The 26,056-nt window shown below is 34.5% G+C and overlaps 1 protein-coding gene and 2 pseudogenes across 1 annotated transcript in view; 2 read left to right on the forward strand and 1 right to left on the reverse strand.

Annotated features, from left to right (window-relative positions):
• JMJD1C (jumonji domain containing 1C) overlaps window positions 1–26,056 on the forward strand; it is a 297,310-nt gene that overhangs the window by 60,901 nt on the left and 210,353 nt on the right. The window lies entirely within an intron of this gene.
• On the reverse strand, window positions 802–1,335 carry LOC103587986 (annotated as a pseudogene).
• Window positions 17,045–17,676, forward strand: LOC103587983 (annotated as a pseudogene).

A 26,056-nucleotide genomic window follows, 5' to 3' on the forward strand; every position in this document is an offset into this window, starting at 1 on the left:
ATGAGATTTATTAGAAAGACATTAAATAATCACTGTAAGACTTGGTTAAACAAAAAAAAAAATCAGTGGTTACACAAGCCCGATGTATACACAAGGAGATGTAGACATAAAGTGAGCAGGCAAGTGAGCATATAGGCCGTATTTTCTATATTTGAAATGACTGAAGAAATAAGCCACATAAGGTCTAGAATGTTCATAGTTCCTGGGATTTTAGTTCTGTATGATACTAAAAATATATGAGTTATTGTGCTGGGTATTTTGGTACCTAATCTTTCTGAATTTCTTATGTATTGATCAGATTTTGGCTTGGAACAGATTTAAGGAAGACATAACTCAATACCACATGATTTCAGGAAAGATCATTTGGTACAAATGGTAAACACATTTTAAATGCTAAATAGCAAGAATCTTTTGCTAAGAATCCAAATAGTTTTTTTTTTTTTTTCCTTTTTGTCTTTTTTCGTGACCGGCAACGGATCGCAACCCTCGGTGTTGCACCCGCACCTCGCTTAGCCAGTGAGCGGCCGGTCTGGTCTGTATGTGGGATCCGAACCCTTAGCGGCAGCGCCGCCGCGCTCCCAAGCGGTGCACTGTAGCAGTGCGCCACCGGGCCGGCCTGGCATCCAAATAGTTTGATTGTAACCCATAGAGGCTGCAATTCTGTCAAGCTTGTGGCCTGATAAAACTCTTTTCAGTACTCCTGTGGAAGCTTCATTAGACTTGATTCAACAAGCCAACATGTTGACTAATATGTACGACAAATTAGGTCCTCTCTCAAGTTCCACTTCAAAGGCAATAGCATCAGGCACCCCAGTTTTGTTGAATGCAACAGTTGTTTCTGTGGCCATTGGAGTCATTGAAGTGCAGCCGTAGTTTAGGACGATACTTCTCTAAATTCATAAGTTGCTTGCCATTAAAAGCTCCACACTGCTTTTGTCTTATGAATTCTACTGCATCTTCATATTTCATTCCACCTTCAATTAATGCTAGGGCAACAGACACTAGAACTCTCCCATGGTCTGCAACACAAGTAACAGCAATATAGCAGCCAGGTTCTTCACAAAACTTAATAATCATGAGACTTAACCAGTCATCAGGAATCTGGTTGGATAGTGGTGTGTCATCATCAAAAAGACAGTTGCAAACATTGATGCCTTTTTTCTCAAGAGTAGTTTTATAAGTTGCTTCACATAGTCTTACTATTGTGGTAACTCCATACTTCTTAAGTTCCTCTATAAATTTGTTTAAGGTTGCATTGGTTGGATTGTGTATAGTAAGAAATCTCATGTTCTTATATGTGACTTCCACAGGAGTTGGGCGGTTCATTCGAGTCATGTTAATTTAGTTTAAAAAAAACCCAAAACTCAATAGGGTTATAAAAGAATTTTTAAAATTGAATACAGATATGATGCAAAGAAACTGAAGTCTACTTCAAAATACTGCACTTGAAATTCTCAGTGCTTTGAGTATGAACTTGGGAGAAATTGTCAATGAAATGAACCTAACAAGAAGCAGCAGTTTTTCAATCCAGTAATCCTGAGGCAACAGTGGAAATGCAGTGAGGATTCACCTCATCCAGGTCAGAACTCTTGTAAAATGCTCTGCAGATTTCAATTCAACACTTCTGTGTCCAGGTTGACCACTCTTATGGGGGCTTGTTGGTGGAGTATTAATGAATTTCTACAGTTCACTTGTCTGCATGGAGGTCATGCTGTACCTGGCAATAATCTCCACTGCCCTTCAAAATCTGCATAAATGTATGACCAAGAACACCACAGAACTGAGGAATATGTTTCCTCATTGAATATTGTGGCATAATCATACAGCCAGAGCCTAGGCGGAGGCAGCTGCAGGGCAGGGGATAGCAGTAGTTGTCACAGGATGACCTGGCTGTGCGAGGCGATGGCAGCGGCGATGGCAGCGGCAATGCAAGCGGTGATGAGGGCACCAGACTACTATTCAGTGAGCGGCTCCCAGGAGAGAGCATCCCCAAGCTGGCCAGCTGCCAAAGGAGCCAGTACATGCTTACTAAGGCAACCAATGGTCATTTATGTCACATCCGTTTTGTCTTTTAATTATGGTATTTTTCTCTTATCTCATTGAGAATTTTAATATTAGGTTTTTTTGGTTTGTTTTCTTCTCCCTTTAGAGTCTTTGTTTTCTTCAAGTCACTTTTTTCTCTATGTGTGTTTTAATCTGTTTTATATTTAATATTTTCCTCACATGAAATATCTTGACTGTTCTTTCTGACTATTCATATTTAATAGGGTAATACTAAAATAAGTATATTGGGAGCTCTGAGCATGTGGGTGGAGTTTAATGACTAGTTTTATCTTTGAAGATCAGGTTATTTGCTTGGGGGAATACCTAATGTCTGTGTATTTAGGTCTTTAATCTCAAACTGGTCCGGTTTCCCAGAGAAATCTACCAGTGTTTTGCCAGGCTTCTAAAGTTATGCCTATTGAGAGAAGAAAACATGTGAGTAGGGGCTAGTTTTAGACATATTCTTATGTCAACTTTCACTTAAATTCTCCTGTTTCAGTAGTATTCTCCGCCTTCACTTGCTTTAATATGCTTCCTGATCCACAGACTTTTCATAACCTTCTGTAGGGAATAAGTAAGTAGGAAATAAACCTTTTCTACCAAAATGGTAGAGGAGGCAGTTGCTAGGCTAGAGTCTGGGAGAGATCAGTGTGTCTAGCTGCTGCTTAAGGAGACCACAGTCAGTCTTGCTATTAGCCCCATTTTACCCCCAACCAATTTTTGAACTTTTGGGGGTTTCTTTGTTGCAAACTGTTATGTTTATCAGCTTTCCTCTTTTCTGGCTTTAGGTTAAGCTTCCTTCCTTTCACTAAGCCAACTATCACTGCTATTGCATTGTTTATTTTTAAATATTAGTTGAATCTGCCCATCTTTTTAATCTGTTGAAACCTAGGAATCCTCATCTTATCATCCAACATGTTTATTATTCTTAGCTTTGAGTCCTGCACTCCTTTCAGAGTCTGACTTTTGTATCATCTGAGTATCTTGACTGAACTGTAAGGATAGAATCCTTTGGAATATATTTGGAGACAACCTATTAGTTTTACTATAGTTCTTGGTTAATATTGTAAGGTGTGGTTATTTATCCAGATATGAGTACCTAGTTTTGTTGTATTAATGAGCTCTTCTATTTTATCATTTTACTCCTAAAAATATTTTCAGAGTCTTTCCTAACAATATTTTGCTTTAAAAAAATCTAGTGTTTTAGTTATACTAGCCTATCTAAAAGAAGAAATTTATTTTCTTCGAAAAAGTTTAGCATCACTTCTAGTGAAATAGAATTGGCTCTTGGTGCATGGGACCTTTTTCTTTTTTAATGCCTTCAAGCCATATTGCAAATAGTGGTTTTTGAATTTTTGATATGGATCAGTATTAATGGATGTTAAAATCCTGTTAAACTCGAAGTGTGTTTCTCTTATATATATTTTCTAGGAAACATTTTTCTCTGCCTCCAAAATCAGTTCATCTTAGAAATTGTTTTCTTTATCTATGATGTTTTGCATACATTGGAGATGCATGCCTAATTCAGGCCTGTGATTACTTAGACTCTATAGACAAAAACTCATTTAAAAAGTGGCAAGGTATTTTCTTACTGCCTTCTTTTCTCATTTCAACTTCATTTACTTTTTAACTATGTTTCTTCTACCTTTTCCAGTTTTCTACTCAGTTCTCCTTGGTGGAGAAGATGGATGCAAAACAGAAGGTGTGAGTAGTTATTTATTCTCTCCACATCTGTTAATATTACATCATTTTTCCCATGTAATATTCTTCTTTCTTCTTAGTAGTTCTTAGTTCATCCTCTTACATTTTCTTTCTTAATTGAAACATAATTGATTATACATATTCACAGGGTACAGAGTTGAATATCAGTACCTATGGACAATATGTGATGATCAAATCAGGATAATTAGTATATTCATGATTATAAAACGTAATCATTCTTTGTGACCTTTTACCAATTTCTCACTAATCACCACTCCCTCGCCTTCCCACCTATAGTAACCACAGTTCTCTTCTTTCCTTTTGAAAGTTCAGTGTATTATTGTGATTGATCTTTCTTGTTTTCTTCTTTGTTTATTTTTTACCTCTCACGAGTGTGGAAACATGATATTTCTCTTTCTGTGCCTGGCTTATTTCACTTAACATAATTTTCTCCAAGCTCATCCATATTGCTGTGAATGGCAGAATTTCATTCTTTTTTTATGGCTTGGTAGTATCATTGTGTATATATACCACTTTTTCCTTATTCAGTTGTCTGTTGATGGATATTTAGGGTTGGTTCCATCTCATGGCCATTGTAAATTCATCCTCTTACATTTATGCCACCCAGTGTGCCTGTTTGGTTTTCCCTTGTATTATTTCTAAAATATGGGGGTTTTGTGTGTGTGTGTGTTTTGATTATACGTATCTGTGGGGTACAGAGTTGAATATCAGTACCTGTTTGTAATATGAGGTGCTCAAATCAGGATAATTAGTATATGCAACTCTTATTCAGTGTAATCGTTTTTCGTAGCCCTTTACCAGTTCCTCCCTGTCCCCCTTTTCCACCTCTGGTAACCTCAGTTCTGTTCTTTCCCTTTTTATTTGTTTATTTTCTTTAGCCCCCACTTGTGAGTGAAGACATGCAGTATTTCTCTTTCTGTGCTTGGCTCATTTAAGTTAACATAATTTTCTCCAAGTTCATCCGTGTTGCCGCGAATGGCAGAATTTCATTCTTTTTTATGGCCAAGTAGTATTCCATTGTGTAAATATACCACATTTTCCTTTCCCAGTTATCTGACAATGGACATTTACGTTGGTTCCAACTCTTGGCTATTGTAAACAGGGCTGTGATAACCATGGGAGTGCAGGTATCCCTTTGACACAATAATTTCCATTCACCGTGTGTATACCTAGCAGTGGAATTGCTGGATCATATGGCAGTTCTATCTGTAGTTGTTTGAGGAAGCTCCATATTGTTTTCCATAAAGGCTGCACCCATTTACAGTGCCACCATCAGGGTAGGAGGGTTCCCCTTTCTCTGTGTCCTCTTCAGCATTTATTATTCTCTCCCTTTTTGCTTACTAGCCAGTCTAACTGGGGTGAGAGGGTATCTTAGTGTGGTTTTGATTTGCATTTCCCTGATGCTGAGTGATGTTGAGCATTTTTTTAAATGTGTCTGTTGGCCATTTGCATATTTTCTTTTGAGAAATGCCTATTCAGCTCTGTTGCTCATTTTTCAGTCTGGTTATTTGTGGGTTTTTTTTGCTTTTAATTAGTTTGAGTTCCTTGTATATTGTGGATATTTATCCTTTGTTGCATGCAGAGTTTGCAAATATTTTCTCCAACTCTGTAGATTGTCCTTTCACTCTGTTGTTTCTTTTGCTGTGCAGAAGCTTTTCAGTTTAATGCAATCCCATTTGTTTATTTTTCCTTTTGTTTTCTGTGCTTTTGGGGTCATATTCTTAAAGTCTTTGCCCAGTCCTGAAGTGTTTGCCTAGTTCCTGAAGTGTTTTCCCTATGTTTTCTTTTAGCAGTTTTATAGTCTCAGGTCTTATATTTAAGTCTTTAATCTATTTTGAGTTGATTTTGTTATATGACCAGAGGTGCGGTTCTAGTTTCATTCTTCTACATGTGGATGTCCAATTTTCCCAGCACCATTTATTGAAGAGGCAGTTTTTTCCCCAGTGTTCATTCTTGGTGCCTTTTTGAAGGTTAGTTGACTGTTGAGTATGTGAGTTGATTTCTGGTTCTCTATTCTGTTCCATTGTTCTGAGTGTCTTGTTTTTATTGCAGTACAATGCTATTTTGGTTACTATAGCTTGGTATTATAATTTGGAGTCAGGTAATGTTATGCCCGCAGCTGTATTTTTTTTTTTTTGCTCAGGATTGCTGTGGCTATTCAGGGTTTTTTCTTGTTCCATGTGAGTGTTAGGGTTATTTTTTCTATTTCTGTGAAGAATGTCATTGGTATTTTGATGGGGATTGCGTTGAATCTGTAGATCACTTTGGATAGTGTGGACATTTTCACAATGTTAATTCTTCCAATCCAAGAATGTGGAATGTCCTTCCATTTTTTTGTGTCCTCTTTAATTTCTTTCAACAGAGATTTGCAGTTCTTGTTGTAGAGATCTTTCACCTCCTTCGTTAGATTGATTCCTATTTGTTTTATTCTTTTGGTAGCTATTGTAAATGGACTAGCTTCGTTGATTTTCTCTTTCTTTCTTTTTTTTTGCTAGTTTGTTTTTGGAGTATAAAAACATTCCTGATTTCTGTTTGTATAAAATTTATTTTGACAATGTTCTTATAAGATTTTTGATGTTAATTTGTAAACATTTTTATTTGTTTTTCTCCTTCCATTATTTATATATCTCCTTTTAAAATCTGACATCAGAAAGCTACGTAGCCACATTGTTTCACTCACTCATCCCCCTTATTTATTCAGTCCACTGACATTAAGTTTCTAACATATGTCAGACCCAGGGACATCAAATATTGAAAAGATACTACTTTCATTATTAGAGTTTATACTTTCATAGGGAATATCTCCTCTCATTTCTTATTAGAATTATTCACATCTGTATAATTAAAAACTAACTTTTGCTTTTTGGTCTCCCATCCATACTGTCAAGTATTGTTTCCTTTTGGAGCTATGCGTGGTACAGTAGTCTCCCATTATCCACAAGGGATATGTTCCAAGATTCCCATTGGATGCCTGAAACCTCAGATGGTACCGAACCCTATATACACATACATACCTATGGTTAAGTTTAATTTATAAATTATGCGCAGTAAGAGATTAACAACAATAACTAATAAAATAATAACTAACAAAATAGGACAATTATAATATGCTATGATAAAATTTCTGTTGAATGTGCTCTCTTTATCTTTCTCTTGAAATATCTTATTGAACTGTACTCACCTTTCTTCTTCTTGTGATAATGTGAGATGATAAAATGCCTAGTGATGAGGTGAAGTGAGGTGAATGATGTAGACATTGTGACATAGCATTAATCTATTACTGCCTGTCTGATGATACATCAGAAGGAGTATCATCTGCTTCTGGTGATTCTGGATCATTGAGCTGAAACAGTGTCGATGGATGTTGGGAGAAGACTGTGTTGATGACTAATGGGTGGGTAGCAAATATAGCTTGGATACACTGAACAAAGGGATGATTCACATCTCAGGTGGGGCAGAGTGGGAGGGCGTGAGATTTCATCACGCTACTTGGAATGGCATTCAGTTTAAAATTTATGAGTTTATTTCTGTACTTTTCCATATATTTTCAGAACTCAGTTGACCGTGGGTAATTGAAACCACAGAAAGCAAAATCGCAGATAAGGGGGACTACTGTATTATAAAAGTGGATTCAGGTTTGAGTTTCGGCTCTTCCATTTGTTAACTATGTAATGTTGGATAAATCGCTTACTCTTTTTGGGTCTTAGAGTTCTCGGCTATAAAATGTATGTAATATCTACTTTATAGGGTTGAATTGAGGGAAATTGAGATACTAAAAATGAAATGAGAGAATGTACACTCAAGTGTTTTGTATAAACTTTTTAAATTTAAGAAGTTATATGATGGTAGTATTTTCATGAGGATTGTCAGCCAAATATTTATTCTTGCACTTCTCTTGAAATGTGATTATAATTATTCTTGGGAGCAAGAACTGTGTATCAATTGATCCTTATCCATTGCAACTGCTAAATAACAAGGATTCCTACTTTTGGGATTGAATTTTCTAAAAAATGAGCTTAGGACAAGCGAAACAAAGTTTTCTTTTTTACCTCTGTGTACTGCCTCTGTGTTGGTTTAAAACTGAATATTAATAGAACATTCTCCATATGGCCAGTTTCTGTTAAATATTCGTAAGTATTGTTGCATTTAATTTTTTTCCTTCTCTGATTATCCTTTTATTACATTTGAGTTCATGGATTTCTAGATGTCTTAATGTTTCTGCTACTTAGTAACCCTTCTTTATCTTCTTTTGAAAAGATAACATACAGATATGTTACTTTATTCCATTCTTAAATTTCATTTTTCTTTTTGTTAATATTTTAGAGGTCATTTTTACCTCTTTATGTTAAAATTTCAAATATATCTTAAAATGTATAGTTTAGACAAGAATATAAAAATCTAAGATTTAAAAATATTAGTGTGTGTCTTTTCTTTCTCTCTGTTTATTCTTTTACTTTTTCTTTCTCTGATTTTTAAGTGAGACTGGCCAATTTCTGTGATGGTTCTTTCTAAAATCAAATTTGTTTTTCTGAAAAACTGCATTTTATGTGTCCTTCCTTTTAACACTTTCAATATAACACAGTCTTAATCATGATGAAAAATCTCTGATCAAATACTTTCTCTCTGGTCCTTATGAAATACATCATACTTTTAGGTTTATGGTGTTCATACTATGCATCAGTTACCATAAGTTCTTTTCTTAGATAAGCGTGTTTAATTCTTAAAACAACCTTCTGAAGTATTAATTATTACATCTGTTTGACTTATTTGAAAATCAAGGCTCAAAGAAATTTTATCATTCAAACTCTTGTGGTTGCTACTCCAAAGAATATGCTCTTTGCACTGTAATGTAACTCTTTGCATGACCTGGAAGGTAATGATGCAGAACATTATACCGTTTCACAGACTCTTTCAGGGTATCACCTATATGTATATAACTTGATCATCTGAAGTCAAGATCTTTAGTGACATGGCTGAAGGACTACCTTTGTAAAATTTTATACATAATGATTCTCAGTACTCTTTAAAACATTCATACAGTTTAGGTAAGCAATGTACATTCAAGTGGCAGAACAACTTATACTAGCCTGGGGCAGTGTGTTGGGTTTCTTGGGGACACTTATATTTCCAGTTTTCTGATACTAACTTTTTTGGTTTTTTTCCATTAAAGAGTAAAAGCAGGGCTCCAGTGAATGGTCTGTCATCCCTATTTCTCTCCACATTTTTATTGGTTGCAAATATTATTTCTATCCTGTTTTTAATCACTGCAGTAATATTTTATCTTATGCTTTCCTTTTACAACAAGACAAGAATGAGCTTGGTATGCTTTAGGAATAGTAAGAAAATCACCATTACAATCTGTAGAGTAAGGGACAAGTGGTTGTAGCAAGGTCAGAGGTATATACAGAAACTAGATCTTTAGGGCCTTGTAAACCAGCATAAGGACTTTTGATTTTTATTCTAGTTTCACAGGAGGCTAATATAGTAAAAGTAAGGGGCATGACTTAACATTTTTTTTGAGGTTTTAATATTTTATTCCCTAAAAAGTGAAAGACTTTAAAATATGTCTATTAAACTGCCAAAAAGTAAATTGAATGGTGAGAATACAACAAAAGTCTAATTTATAGTGTAGTTACTGTATGATTACAGTTACATGGACTTTTCCTAGCTTATAGCTGAGGCTCTTGGATGCTGTTTCATACTTTGGTGCAATATGACAGAGAAATACGTCCTTAAGTATTGGCTTTATTATATCTCTTTTGTCTATCTCAAAGTGACATGAAGAAAACAACTACTATACTGTGCAGTCAGCTTTTGGGGATGGGAATAGGTTATTAAGATATTACTAAAAATATCTATTTCAGATGAATTTTATACATACCATCAAGTAAATAAACTTCTGTTGTTTATTTAGACAGTCACAGTTTCATTAATTTACTCAAGACAAAGGACTACACAATTTTTAAAAAGACAAGAGGTAAGGAAAGTATATTTTAACAAAAATGTTACAAGTATCCTTTGTAAATTTATTTAGTCATATTCTCATTGTTTATTTCAGTTGTAGGTTTTTTATTATAAATTGATGATTGATGTGTATAAATGTATGGGGTGCAAAGTGGTAATAGTTTATGAATGCGATGTGAAATAATTAAATCAAACTAGTTAATATACCTTTTACCTCAAACACTTAACTTTTTTGTGGTGAGAATATTTGGAATTTACTCTCTTAGCAATTTTGAAATGTACAATGCTGTTATTAACTGTATTCACCAAACAGTTCAATAGAACTTAAACAAAAACAAAAAAAGACCCCAAAATATTTCTTCTGTTTAACTGAGATTTTGTACTCTTTGACCATCATCTCCCCATTCCTCCCATCCCCCAGCCCTTGTAACCACTATTCTGCTCTTGGCTTTTATGAGTTTGATTATTTTAGATTCCATATATAAGTGAGAACATGCAGTATTTGTCTTTCTGTGCCTGGCTTATTTCCTTTAGCATAATGTTTTCTAATTTTATCCATGTTGTTGCAAATGACAGAATTCCCTTCTTTTTTAAGGCTGAAAAGTACCCCATTATGTATATGTACCACGTTTTCTTTATCCATTCTTCTGTCAATGGACACTTAGATTGAATAATGCTCCAGTGAACATGGGAGTGCAAATGTCTCTGACATACTGATTTCAAATCTTTTGGGTAAATACATAGAGGTGGGATTGCTGGATCATATGGTAATTCTATTTTTAATTGTTTGAGGAGCCTCCATTCAGTTTTACATAATGGCTATACTGATTTGCATTCCCCCCAAGAGTGTGTATAATAGTTCCCTTTTCTGTACATCCTTGCCAACACCTGTTATCTTTCATCTCTACAATGGCTGTACTAATTTACACTCCCACCAGCAATTTGCGGAGTTCCCTTTTCTCGCATCCTCGTTTTTGATAGTAATCTTTCATCTTTTTGATAATAGTCATTCTGACAGGTGTGAGATGATATTGTGATTTTCATTTGCATTTTCCTAATAATTAGGGATGTTGAGCATTTTTTTTAGGTATCTGTTGGACATTTGTGTGTCTTCTTTTGAAAAATGTCATTCAGGTCCCTTGATCTTTTTTTAAGTGGTTTTTTTGTTTTCTTGCTATTGAGTTGTTTGGGCTCCTTATATATTTTGGATATTAATCCCTTTTTGCATGTATGGCTGGCAGATATTTTCTCCCAGTTTGTAGATTTTCTCTGCACACTGCTGTTTCCTTTGTTATACAGAAGCTTTTTAGTTTTATGTAATTCCATTTGTCTATTTTTGCACTTGTTACTTGTGCTTTTGGGGTCAGATTAAAAAAAATCATTGCCCAGACTAGTGTCCTATAATTCTCCTTCACTTTGTTTTTTTCTAGTAGTTTTTACAGTTTCTGATCTTAAGTTTAAGTCTTTAATCCATTTTGAGTTGGTCTTTGTATGTGATATGAGGTACGGATCTGATGTCATTCTTCTACATGTGAATATTTAGTTTTCCCAATACCATTTATTGAAGAGACTGTCCTTTTTTCATTGTATATTTTTGGCACCTTTGTTGGAAAGCCAATTGACTGTACATGTGTGGATTTATTTCTGGACTCTATGCTGTTCCATTGGTTAGTATGCCTTTTTTAAAATTTTGCTATTCCATGCTGTTGTAATTACTATAGCTTTGTAGTATATGAAGATACTTCAGAAACTTCATGGAAGGATTTATACTATCTTTTAATTCCATTTTTCCGTGAACTTTTTGAAATAACCTTATAGTTTGAAATCAGGTAATATGATACCTCCAGCTTTTTTCTTTTTGCTCACTATTGCCTTGGCTATGTGTGTGTGTGTGTGTGTGTGTGTGTGTGTGTGTGTGTGTGTGCGGTTTGATAAAGAGATTGCATTAGATCATAGATCACTTTGGGTATTATGGACATTTTTAACATTAATTTTTTCTAATCTATGAACATGGATATCTTTGTGTTTATCTGTAGCTTCTTCAGTTTCTCTTATCAACATTTTATAGTTTTCAGTGTACAGGTTTTTCACCTCCTTGGTTAAATTTATTTCTAAGTATTTGAGGGTTTTTGTAGCTATATTAAATGGCATTGTTCTCTTGATTTATTTTTCGGATAGTTCACTGTTGTTGTATAGAAATACTTGATTTTTGCATGTTGATTTTGTTCCTCCAATTTTGCTGTATTTGTTTATTAGTTCTAACAGTTTTTTGGAGGGGTCTGTAACATTTCCATGTACAGTTGACCCTTGAACAACATGGGTGTTAGAGGCACCTATCTCTGACACAGTTGAAAATCTGTGTATAACTTTTGACTCTTAGCATACTGTCGACCAGAAGCCTTACTGATAACACAGTTGATTAACACATATTTTCTCTGTTATATGTATTATATACTGTATCCTTACAATAAAGCTAAAGAAAATGTTAAGAAAATCATAAGGAAGAGAAAATACATTTTAAAAAACATTTAAATACATTGAAATAAATTTGTGGGCCCCCCCCCCCACACACACACACTTCAAACCCTGTTGTCGAGGGATCAGCTGTATAAGGTCATGTCAACAGAAAATAGTGACAGTTTCACTTCTTCCTTTCCTATTTGGTTGCCTTTTATTTCTTGATCTGGCCTAATTGCTCTGGTAAGGACTTTAAATACTGTGTTGAATAGAAGTGGCATTCTTGCCTTGTTCTTGTTCTTAGAGGAAACGTTTTCAACTTTTCCCCATTCGGTATGATGTTAGCTGTGTGTGTCATATACGGATGGCCTTTATTGGGTTGAGGTACCTTGCTTCCGCGCGTTACTTGGTGAGTTTTTATCATGGAAGGATGTTGAATTTGTCAAATGCTTTTTCTATATCTAATGTTCTGTGCTACATCGTATATTGATTTGCATTTGTTGAACCATCTTTGCATCCCAGAGATGAATTTCACTTGATCGTGGAGGATGATCATTTTAATGTGTTCTTCAGTTAGTTTTGCTAGTATTTCATTGAGAATTTTTGCATCTGTTTTTATCAAGGATATATGCCTGCAGTTTTCTCGTAATGTTCTTCTTTGGCTATGGTATCAGGGTGATGATGGCTTTTTAAAAAGAGTTTGGAAGTGTTTCCTCCTCTTTGGTTTTTTGGAAGAGTTTGAGAAGGATTAGTATCAGTTCTTTTGTTAAATGCTTGGTGGAATTCAGCAGTGAAGCCATTTGATCCTGGGCTTTTCTTTGATGGGAGACTTTTATTGTTGATTCAACCTCCTTACTCATTAGTCTGTTGAAATTTTCTATTTCCTCATGATTCAGTCTTGATAGGTTGTATGTGTCTAGGAATTTGTCCATTTATTCTAGGTTTTCCAATTTGTCTGAGTATGATTGTTCATAGTAGTCTCTGATCCTTTGTATTTTCATGGTATCAGTTGTAATGTCTCCTCTTTCGTTTCTGATTATATTTATTTAAGTCATTTTTTTTTTTAGTTTAGCTGAAGGTTTGTTGATTTTGTTTATCTTTTTAGAAAACCATCTCAGTTTCATTGTTATTATTATTTTTTGGTATTTTTCTAGTCTCTATTTCATTTATTTCTGATCTTTATTATTTTCTTTGTTCTGTTGACTTTGGGCTTAATTTTTAATTTCCTAGTTCCTTAAGGTGTAATGTTAGATTATTTGAGATATTTCTTCTCTTTTGAAGTAGGTGTTTACTGCCTCAGACTTTCCTCTTAGAACTGCTTTCACTTAATCCCATAAGTTTTGATACGTTGTGTTTCCATTTTTATATATCTGAAGATATTTTTTAATTGCCCTTTTAATTTCTTCATTAACTAATTAGCTGTTCAGGAGCATGTTGATTAATTTCCATGTATTTGTGAATTTTTCAAAATTCCTCCTGTTAATGAATTCTAGTTTAATACCATTGTGGTTGGAAAAAATAGTTGATCTATTTTCAGTCTTCTTAAATTTGCTGATGCTTGTTTTGTGCCTTAACATGTGATTTGTCCTGGAAAATGTTCCCTGTATGCTTGAGAAGAATGTGTATTTTGTTGCCATTGGATGGAATGTTCTATATATGTATGTTAGGTCCATTTGATCTAAAGTGTTGTTCAAGTCCAATGTTTCCTTACTAATTTTCTGTCTGGATGATCTGTTTATTGTTGAAAGTTGGATATTAAAGTTCCCTACTATTACTCTATTGCAATCTGTCTCTCCTTTCAGATCATTTAATACTTGTTTTATATATTTAGTGCTCTGATGTTGGGTTTACATGTATTTACAATTGTTATATCTTTTAGATGAATTGACTTTTATCATTATATGGTGTTCTTGTCTCTTTTTACAGTTTTTGACTTAGCTATACACTACCCCTGCTCTCTTTTGTTTTCGGTTCGCATGGAGAATCTTTTTCCATCCCTTCACTTGCAGTCTATTTGTTTCCTTAAAAGTGAGGTGAATGTTTTGTAGGCAGCATGTACTTTGAGTCTTATTTTTATAATCCATTCAGTCACTCTATATTTTTTATTGGAGGGAATTTAATCCACTTATATTCAAGGTAATTCTTGATAGGTAATGCCTTAGTATTGACATTTTGTTAATTGTTGTCTGGTTGTTTTATACTTTGTTTCTTTCTGTCCTGCTGTCTTCTTTTGTGGTTTGACAATTTTTTGTAGTGGTATGCATCGAATCCTTTCTATTTTTGTTTTTTTGTGCTTCTGCCAAAGAATTTTGCTTTGTGGTTACCCTGAGGCTTACATAGAACATCTTATACTTACAACACCCTATTTTAAGGTGATAACAAGTTAACTTTGTATACAGCAACTGTACATTTTTACACCTCCCCCCTCCCCCCCACATTTTATGATTTTGATATTAGAATTTATATTATTTTTTAATGTACATTCCTTTATTTTAGCTATAGTTGTTATTAATAGTTTTATCTTTTAACCTTCGTAGTAGGGATAAAATTGTCTTACACACCATCATTACAGTCCTAGAGTATTCTGAATATGGCTTTGCTTTATTTATATCATTGTATTTTATACTTTTGTATATTTCATGTTATCAGTTAGTGGCTTTTTGTTTCCATTTAAAGAACTTCCTTTAGCAATTCCTGTAAGGCAGGTCTAGTGGTGATGAACTCATCTTTTTTGTTTATCTGGGAAACTTTAATTTCTCCCTTATTTCTGAAAGATAGCTTTGCTGGATAAAGTATTCTTGGTTGGCAGTTTTTTTTCTTTTCCTATTGCATTGAAATATTTCACTGTTTCCTGGCCTGCAGGGTTTCTACTGAGGTATTTGCTGATAGTTGTGTTGTCACACCTCTGTATATGTGATGTGTTTATCTCTTGCTGCTCCCAGAATTATTTCTTTAACTGTGCTTTCCGGCTCTATTTGTCTTTCTTCTCCTTTTGTAGCTCTTAATATGTCTTCATTTGGTCTCTTGATGGATTAAGAGAAATTAATTCCCATAGGTTTTCTTCATTATTTTTCATTTCTTTGTCTTTTTTGCTCCGCTGACTGGGTAATTTCAAATGTTTTATCTTCCACCTCACTGATTCTTACTGCTGCTTGATCGAGTCTGATGTTGAAGCTCTTCATTGCATTTTTTAAGTCCTGCTGCTGTATTCTTCAACTTTAGTATTTCTGTCTAGTTTTTTTTATTGTTTCTATTTCTTTGTCAAACATCTCGCATTTTTGTGTGTATTGTTATTGCATTTTTTAAGTCCTGCTGCTGTATTCTTCAACTTTAGTATTTCTGTCTAGTTTTTTTAATTGTTTCTATTTCTTTGTCAAACATCTCGCATTTTTGTGTGTATTGTTTTCCAAATTTAATTAAAATTTTCTATCCATATGTTCTTGTAATTCACTGAATGTCTTTATGAGTATTATTCTGAATTCTTTGTAGGTTTTATAGATCTCCATTTCTTTGGGATTCAATATTGGAGCTTTACTATATTTTTTGGAGGTGTCATGATTTCTTGATTCTTTGTAATCCACTCAACTAAGCCAAAACTCCACCCTATAGGTCCACCTAGACAGGGAGCAATCATCCTGCATTTTTAAGGAGCATAGTGTCTGGTACTGCCTCTCCTGAACAGTGACTTAGCCTAACCTTGGAACCCAGCCTGCTGCCCTGCCCAGCAGCAGATCCCAAATAATGTAATTGCTTGGCCAGGGAATACATTTTGTGACTGGCATGACCAGACCCTATTGCAGTACCCAGCCAGTAGCCCCACCCAATATCAGAATAAAGGTTGCAGCCCAGTCAAGTAGAGAACTTGCAACAAGCTCCGTCTGTTTCAGGTTGTCACCACCTGGCCCTTCCAGAGTCACAGGCTGCAGAACATTCGTAAAGGCCAGAAGAGAGGGGGCTGTCTTTTCAAATGCATAGGCAACAATGCAAGGACACAGGATTATTACTAGCTTTTAAAAAATTATTATTATTAAGGATTCTACAATTTTATTTAAATATCCATTACTTTTATTTTCATTTGTTACTTGGGGTACTTCTGTCTGCAGATATTATTGTTAGGGGGGAAGTAGTTGCAGTCAATTGAATTGTGCCTCTCCAAAGTTTAATGTGTTGGAAGCTTTGTCCCCACTGTGACAGTGTTAAGAGGATAGGAAATCCTATTATCCTAATCGAAAGGGTGTCATTGAAGAGGTGATTAGATCATAAGGACCTTGCCATAGTGAATGGTTTAATGGTGGTCATGGGCATGGTTCGGAGGGCTTTAAAAGCAGAGAGTGCACGAGGAGCTCTGTCTTTCTCTGCTCTGCCATTTCTGTCATTTGAGACCCCTGGGTCACTGTTGCCACCATCAAGGCCTTCACCAGATGTTTTCCCTGGACTTTGGCCTTACCAGCCTCCAAAACTGTAAGCAGTAAATTTTTTCTTTGCAAATTACCCAGTTCCAGGTATTTTGTTACAAGCAACAGAAACGGCCTTAATACAGTAGTTTTTTCTTCTCTTAGGGGAGGGGAGAAAAAACAGTCACTGAATCTGTTGATACCACTTTCTTGGACTTCCTAGCCTCCAGACTGTGAGAAATAAATTTCTCATTTATAATTACCTACTCTAAGGTATTTTGTTACAGCAACCTGAATGTCCAAAATACCTAAAGATCTAGGTTGTATAGATTGCATTTTATACCCTATTTTGAGATGTTCAGGTTTTTATATTTGCCGTATCCCTTGGTAACTATAAATCTGTATCTTAGAATGAAAAACTTTGACCTTCCTTGTTGTCTGGCAGCAGGCATCAGGTAACCAAGATGAGTGCATAAAAGTACATATAGGAGCTATGGAGGAAGAAGCAGTTTGATGTAATACCCTTTCTTCTGAGGGTCTGCTGCTGGCAGTCCCATCGGCTGTCTGTGTTCTATGGGGCTCCCTGCCCCACCTGGCTTGATAAAGGGGGCAGACCGGGATACAAGTCCAAGCTAGGTTATGTCAGATATGATTTGTGTGCAGCATGGTGGCCGCAAGCATCCAGTTCCTAAAGATGCAACCTATAGCAAGCCTGTCCATCATGGTGTTAACCAGCTAAAGTTTGGCCAGAGCCTTCAGTCTGTTGTTGAGGAGTGAGTTGGACACCACTGTAGGGCCTTAGAGTCCTAAATTCTTACTGGACTGATGAAGGTTCCATGTACAGATTCTTTGATGTTGTCCTCATTGATCCATTCCATTAACCTATCAGAAGTAATCCTTCTGATTACTTAGAAGTGGATCACCAAACTGGTTCACAAGCACAGAAAGATAATGTGGGCTGACATCTGCAAGCAAGCCACAAGAGCAGAGCTGTGGCCTTGGAAAGGGCCAGAAGTTCTACCACCATATTGGTGGTTCTCATCATGCAGCTTGGAGAAGGAGCAATACTCTAGCTCCACCATTACCACTAATATAAGTAATATTCGTAAAATTCGTACCTAAAAAACAATTGAGGGCAGTCATATCTCCTTGAAAGTTGGCTGTTAAAAGTAATCTGCAGATTGTTTTATGAATTTTTTGTGAGATTATGAAAGTCAAAGTGTTATAATGTTTGAAGGCTATAAGTGATGGTGCATGTAGTTTCTAATAAACTCTTATTGTCTTTGCTTTATGTTATTAGGGAGTTATATGTCAGTGTTTAAAATATGCTAGGTATGGTGTAACAGGTATAAAATAAATTCTTTAAAAGGGAAAATGTTTCATCTAATAGAAATATTTTTTAGTCTGCTGTAATAATTACTTTAAGCACTAGAACATTCAGTGAAGTGAAACCTACTTGTTAGGACTAGCAAGTTTGTTTTCAGGTCTTTAAAAGGTACATTAAATTTAGAAGATTGATCTGTAAGTTAAATGGCCATTAGTTGAAGAGTTGTTTATATAAATAATACATCTACCTAAAAAAGCATATTAAATGAAAAGTTTCAATGTCACTGATCAGAGTTTTTAATTTATCCCTCAGTGTAATTATGATTTATGTCCCTGAGATTTTATAGCATCATCTTCTGTCTTAAGATGAAGCATACTTCTGATGTTTTTACATTAATATAATAGGTCTAGATATGATATAAATAGGTAGAACGTTGTTCTCCATGAAAAACGTCCTAATTTTCTTTTTAGATAAGCTCTTTAATATGTTTCATTTATTGAAATCTTGAGGCTAAAGTCAAATAGGAAAATTTATTTAATAACAAGGTTTTTTTCCAAGGTAAGTGTTTGCATAATCTTTAATGTTATAGAAATATTTTATTATTACTAGTAATTTTCCAAACCAGAAAAATAACATATGTCTGTATTTTTTTATACATCTGGATTTCATAAAAGTTACATTTTCAGTGCATTTTTATCATTGTTTTACAAACATTTTCTTCTTTCCTAGACCATATTGTTACCTGAAAGAGATAGATTGTGTACAAATTCTAGTTTGTATTTGTGTCATATTGGACAAGTTATGTGATCCTCTAAGCTTGCTTCTTCATTTATAAAATGATGTCAATGGTACATAATTTGTATAGATGTCCTAATAATTAAATGAGGGAATTCATGAAGCTGTCAGTCCGTTTTAGGGAAATAGTAGGCACTCCACTCTGTTATTTTTTTGTCTTAAAGACAATAGGATATTTGTTTCAGTGCCTCTTTATTAATAAATCTTGACTTGTTTCGTTTTTTATTTTTAATGTTTAGCAGATTTGCCTAACATTCTTCTCACACCCCTCCTATTCCCACCTGTACGTTATATAGTAATTTAAGTCATTCTTAGTTCTCTTGCAACTGGAAAATGGCTTAAAAGAAGGATAATTGAGATGGGAAAGATCAGAATAATTGTCTAAAGGTAGTTTTCTCCCATTAACTTTTATTTAAAAAAAAAATCTTTAGTCTTATTTTAAAAACAGCATGTGTGCTTACTGTTGGAAAATTTAGGAAACCAGAAAGAAAAAATTAGTATACCACCCCCAGATAATTTTTATTAGAATTTTTGTATATTGTTTTTTTAGATTTATGTACTTTATAATAGAAGTGTAGTATAATAGGACAGTGAAAATTTGTAGGTCCTGGGTCAGGTTGAAGAATTGGTCAACCCAGATAATGAGAGTGTGGTTGGAAACATAGGAGGTGGTGTTTCAAGAGAGAAGTGTTTGAAATTCAAGTTATGGAGAAAGTATAACAATGGGAGGGAAGTAGTTGAGGTAAAATGGATAGTTAGGGAGGGGAGATAGTGTGTGCAGTGAGGAATAAAGAGGAATGTATTCCAACTCCACGTCTAGTAGTATAAGGGATATGGGAAGGAAAAGTCATAAGTTGAGAGTGTGCCAGTAAAAACAATGTCATTGTAGAAGAGCCAGATTTCATTTAAGGCAAGAAAGCAAAGGCTACAAATTTCAAAGATGAGGTTGAGCATATAGTGGATTTTTGCTGATTTCATTTCAGAGATTATTGTGGTAGAATATCAAGAGTTATATTTTTAAATGTTATAGGGCAAAATTAATATTCTCGAGGACAGCTAACAAAAGTATGATGCTTTTGTTCTTCTTTCATATTGGTATTATTTTCAAAAATACTTGTAATTAATCTCAGAAGCAGGAGATGATGCCAGGAGGATTTTCATGTTTTGCCAATAGAAAGAGCAAGCAAGAATATTTTGAATGGGCATGGGGATGGAGGGAACCTGCCTGTTGATAGCTAAAATAGCTCAGTGGATAGGTAATTTTAAAAATTAAAGTTAATACAGGCTTATATAAATCTCCCTTCTAAAAATAGTATCACTATAAGGTGTGTAATAAATAGAAGGCATCCTAGAGTCTTCATTAGTGTTCCTGTTTTTTAATTTTAGTCTAAAGTTTTATTATGTAAAGAACCTTTGGAATCTAGCCTTTATAATAGTTTTCTTATATGTTGAAATAACATCCATCTTTTTTGTCTCATAAGGTTATGGTGAAAAAGAATGAGATAATATATTTGAAAACTCCTGTTATAGTGTAAACTGAATGTAATACGCATTTATGAAATTGCCGCTAAGTGTAAAACACAATGGGAAATGGATCAGTAAATAATCAGCTACTATCTCTAATCAAAAGGTCAATAATACAGTTCCCATTTACTTTTATTGAAGGGTTTACCTTAAAGCTTTATTGCTTTGATGCCTGAGGTAAATGTTTAATTAATGCTTGAAAACAGTCCAGCCTAAATTTTTTTCTGACTGCATATTAATTTGTCTTTATTAACAGCTTTATTGAAGGGTAATTTTTACACAATAAAATTCACCTATTTTCAGTGCACAGTTTGACAATTTTGGTACATGTGTTTTGTTGTATAACCACACCTGACTTAGAATATTTCCATCCCCCCAAAATGAATATTTCCATCTCCCCAAAGTGTTTCCTCATGTTTCATTACTGTAAATCCCCACTACTGGCCCTGGATCTGTTTACTGTCAAAATAGTTTTGCCTTTTCTAGAATTTGACATAAACAGAATCATACAGTCTGTAGTCTTTTGTCTCTGCCTTCTTTTTCTTAGCCTTTTTTTTTTAAAAATTCGTCCATGTTGTATTAATCGGTATATCATTTCGTTAGACTACTAAATAGTATTCATTCCATTTTGTGATAATACCACATTTTCTTCATCTATTCATCAGTTGTTAGCACTTTTTTGACAATTAAATAATCCTTCTCTGAATACGTGGGTACAAATCTTTGTTTCCACATATCTCTTTGGAGTAGAATTGCTGGGTTGTATGGTAAGTATACAGGCTAAATTTTAATAGCTAGAATTTTGGGCATAGCACTTGGGAATTTAGATTGCTTACTTATTTTTGTTTTGGTACAGACAAAATGTTTTATGGAATCTTTTGGCCCTCAGTCTACTTCCTTTTGAAGATGAGATGGTCATTCATTCAAACACATGCTGTGGTTAATGAGTAACAACCCTGCCCTTTGCTAAGTAGTCGTGCCCCCCCCCCCCCACGCTGTAATGCAAAATATTCTCTTCAGGGTTCAACAGAACTTCCAATTTTTATCAAAGCACAATTTCAAGAAAGAAATTATAGCACGTTTTTTATAGTATACTTCATTTATTCTTTCAGACAGTGTAAGTCTGCACTTTCTGGCAGAATAACCTCTAGCCACATGTGGCTGTTGAATATTTGAAATACAGCTAGTTTGAATTCACCCAGTGAACATTGGCCATTTAACTCTTTATCTTTTACTTTCGCCGCTAGAAAGCTCAGCCCCTCTGACAACTGTGCATTTATTGTGAAACGCACTTCTGAATTTACTGTAAAACACATAATTTAGAATATGTATAGATATCTTTAGTGTAGGAAAATATATAACTTCTCATTCATTTTGAATGTAATTCAGTTTCATGTATCTTTTGGGAAAGATTTTTTTTTTTCCTAGTCACAGGTTTGACAAACTTTCCCTAAAGGAACTAAAAATAATTGTACAATGAATTTATAGGATAGCCTGCCATGTTCTCATATAATAGAGAACTTATTTATTTATTTATTTATTTATTTATTTTTATTATTATTATTTTTTTTGGTGGCTGGCCTGTATGGAGATCTGAACCCCTTGACAATAGCCTGCCATGTTCTCATATAATAGAGAACTTATTTATTTATTTATTTATTTATTTATTTATTTTTATTATTATTATTTTTTTTGGTGGCTGGCCTGTATGGAGATCTGAACCCCTTGACCTTGGTGTTACCAACACTGTCCTCTAACCAATGGAGCTACTGGCCAGCCATGAACATATTTCGTTTTTAATAGAATAGACTTGGATGATAGTGTGAGGTATGAAATTTACCATTGCAGAAACCATTGTTTTCTTTATTAATTTATTTTCTACGTGTATATTCTACATATACATCTCTCTATAACCTGTCAAGAGGTAGCCTACTACACAGAGGATTCTGTAACTTCTAAGTAAAAAGATTTAAAAAGAAAAATGCTGTGCCACTTGTGTGATGTAGAAGTGTCAGCACAAATTGTTTTAAGACCTTTATATTTAAATATAACTTTTATTAAATTTCTAAGTGAACACTGTGTGAAACATTTTTAAGTGTTTGAATTATAATTTAGTGTTTTAACATACAAATAGATAATGCATAACTTCTGAATCTTTAAGTGTTGACGTACCAAGACAGAAGTAATTTCTCACAAAAATAAAGAGGAAAAAGACACATTACACTTTAGAATGGGTTGGAGCTACTCTGTCTAATGTGGTAGTCACCAACTATACATTTGGCTGTTGAGCACTTGCAGTGTGGCTAGTCCAAGTTGAGATGTTCTGTAAGGTTCAAATACAAACCAAATTTCAAAGACTTTTACTATGAATAAAAGAATGTAACCTATCTTGAGTGTAAAATATTGATTACTTGTTGAAATTATATTTTGGATATATTGACTTAAAATATTTTTAAAGTCAATTTCACTTTTTTAAATGTGGCTATTTGAATGTTTAAAATTCCACAAATTAAAATGCATTTCTAAAAATTATTTAGGTATAATACAAAAGAAGGAAATGAGAAAGGAACATAGGAACAGAAAACAAGGGACGGATAGGAAACTAGTAATAAATTGATAGATTTATCCATGTTAATAATTATACTAAATGTCAGTGGATTTAAACACTCCCGTTAAAAAGCAAAGATTGTCAGGATGGATTAAAAAAAAAAAAGATGGCTCAACTGTATGTGGTTCATAAGAAATTTACTTTAAATATAAAGTTACAGATAGAGTGAAAATAAATGAGTGGAGAAAGATATACCATGCAAAGGGTAGGCATGTGAGAATTGATGTGGCTAATCCTCTCTTCAAGACATTACTATAAGAGAAAAAGTGAAGCAGTTCCATACTGACATAACAATGCTATAAGTATGAAACTAATACGTGAAGCAAAATTTTATACTTGGGGATTTTTTTAAACACCCTTTTCTTAGCAGTTGGTAGAACAACTACATAAAAATCTAGCAAAGATGTTAAAGATCAGAAAAAACTGTTAGTCACCTTGATTTAATTGATATTGTTTTAGTCTATTCAAGCCACTATAAGGAAATAATATAAACCGGGTAGATTATAAACAACAGGAATTATTTCTCATAGTTGTGGAGTCTAGGAGGTCTAAGATCAAAGTGCTGGCAGATTTGATGTCTTGTAAGGTCTCACTTTCAGATTATAGATGTTGCTTTCTTGCTGTGTCCTCGTATGGCCAAAGAGGCCAGGAAACTCTCTGGTCCTTCTTTTATAACAGTACCAATGTTATTCATGACGGCTCTGCCCATATGTCTTAATCATCTTCCAAAAGTCTCACCTCCTAATAATACCACAATGGTGATTAGGGTTCAGCATATGAATTTTAGGGGGACACAAACATTCAGAGCATAGCAGATATTTATAGAACACCCAGAGGTTCATAACGCACATTCTTTTCAAGTGTACATGGTATGTTAATCCATACAGAACATATCCTGGGCCATGAAACCAGTCTAAGTTAAAGAAATGGAAATAATATAAGGATATGTTCTTGGACCACAGTGGAATTAAATTAGGAATCAATAATAGTACAATGTTTAGGGAAAAAACCCCAAATATTTGAAATTAAAACAATACACTTCTGGACAATCTGTTGGCCAAAGAAGAAATCACAAGGTAAATTAGAAGTCATTTTGAACTGAATGATAGTGAAAATACATAATGTGTATGTGTGTCTTTCACAGGGGTTAGAGAGAAATGTATAACTTTAAAAGCTTATATTAGAAAAGAATGAAGGTTAAAAATCAATGACCTAAGGTTCTACCTTAGGTCAGAAAAAGAGCAAATTAAACCCAAAAGAAGAACAAGGCAGGCAATAAAAATAAGAGCAGAAATCAATGAAATAGAAAATAAAAGGGGAAAAAAAATGAACCAGACCACACTGAATTAACGTTTTTCACCTATCAGATAGTTCCCAACTCATCTCTCTACCCCCAAAAGGACAACATACTCAATTGGTGAGCCTGTAGAGGAGTGGGCACTCTCACACACTGTTTATTGGAATGCAAAATGGTACAACATCCCGTAGTGGGAATTTTGACAATATATAGCTAAATTACATATTTGTTTACACTTTGAGCTGGAAATCCTACTCCTAGGAGTATATCTCAAAGATATATTAGCAAAAATACAAAATGACATATACACAAGGCTGTATTCATTGCAGCACCATTTGTAAGAGCAAAAGACTGAACCCAAATATCCATCAGTAGGGTTGATTGAATTTGGTTCGTGTTCCAAATGTAGTATTTACATAGGTATAAAAGTGAATAAAGAATATCTTCTGTGCCCTGATCGTTAATATACATATTGTTCAGTAAAAGTAATGTTATGGCAATGCTAGTAAAGTATGCTACTGTTTATCTAATGAAATATATTTGAGTGTGTATATACATGTGTTTCTACTTTGTTTTTGAAAAGCTAGGAATTAGCCAAGAGTAATCCACTACAGGGAACAAGACAGAAGGAATAGCTAGACTTCTCTGAATATAACTTGTTTTCTAGATGTGTCTTTGGATGTATGTAAATACTTTACATAATTCTAAAACAAGTTTTATCATTAATAGTAAAACAAAGCCATAAGAGTAAGAGGTAAATGAAACGAGGTGTAAGTGGCATAATCTTAGGAAGGAACTATTTTAAGTGGCTTTAAAACTATTTTAAGTGGTAATTTAATTATACATGCCTATTGGATTTTACCCTGAGCACAAAAAGATTGGGGTAAAAACCTTAAATGTTTTTCATTCAGTATAGTGTGGGTATTATTATTCCTAGACTGGAATATGTATCGTGTGACAAGCAAATGAGTTTAATTGTGTTGGTGTCATCCTATAACAGAATTTTTAGTATGGTAGAAATGATACAGAAGTAGAAGATCAGTGGAAAATTTTATTTGGAAGTATCAGTATAAAGTCTTACTAACTCTGACCACTGTAAAAAAAAAAAAAAGGCCTGGACATAGTAACCAAATCAGGAGCAGTGAGTACTTTTAGCACCCAGATTGTTGTCTTTGAATGCTGTATCCCACTGAAAAGTACGAGGGTTTTTTTGATATATGGTTGATTTCAGGTCTGGGGCAGGAAGTAGACAAGATGACCCTGGGATATATTGATATATTATTATATCAGAAGCAAGGAAACTATTAAGAGATTACTAATGTCATGTCTAAAGGACTCAGGAGCTAACTTGAAGAATTTGACAGCAATAAGAACAACCGCAGCGGGGCCGAGCCCATGGCGCAGTCGGGAGAGTGCGGCGCTGGGAGTACAGCAGCGCTCCCGCCACGGGTTTGGATCCTATATAGGGATGGCCGGTGCGCTCACCGGCTGAGCGCGGTGCGGCCGGTCTCAAAAAGGACAAAAAAAAAAAAAAAGAACAACTGCAGTGTTCTGAAACATATTAACATTTGTTTAAATCCAGAGAGTTGATAATGATTCCTCCCCTAAAACACAAACACTCATTGTTCAAGCACAGCAGCGCTCCCGCCACGGGTTCGGATCCTATATAGGGATGGCCGGTGCGCTCACCGGCTGAGCGCGGTGCGGCCGGTCTCAAAAAGGACAAAAAAAAAAAAAAAGAACAACTGCAGTGTTCTGAAACATATTAACATTTGTTTAAATCCAGAGAGTTGATAATGATTCCTCCCCTAAAACACAAACACTCATTGTTCACCATTCTGGGAAGTTAGGATACCAACTCATTATTTCAAAAGCTTATAAAATCAAACATTTATCCTTCCTTATGCTAAACATCATAGAAATCA

The sequence above is a fragment of the Galeopterus variegatus genome, unplaced genomic scaffold (assembly GCF_000696425.1).
Source record: "Galeopterus variegatus unplaced genomic scaffold, G_variegatus-3.0.2 Scaffold510, whole genome shotgun sequence".
Lineage (NCBI taxonomy): Eukaryota > Metazoa > Chordata > Mammalia > Dermoptera > Cynocephalidae > Galeopterus > Galeopterus variegatus.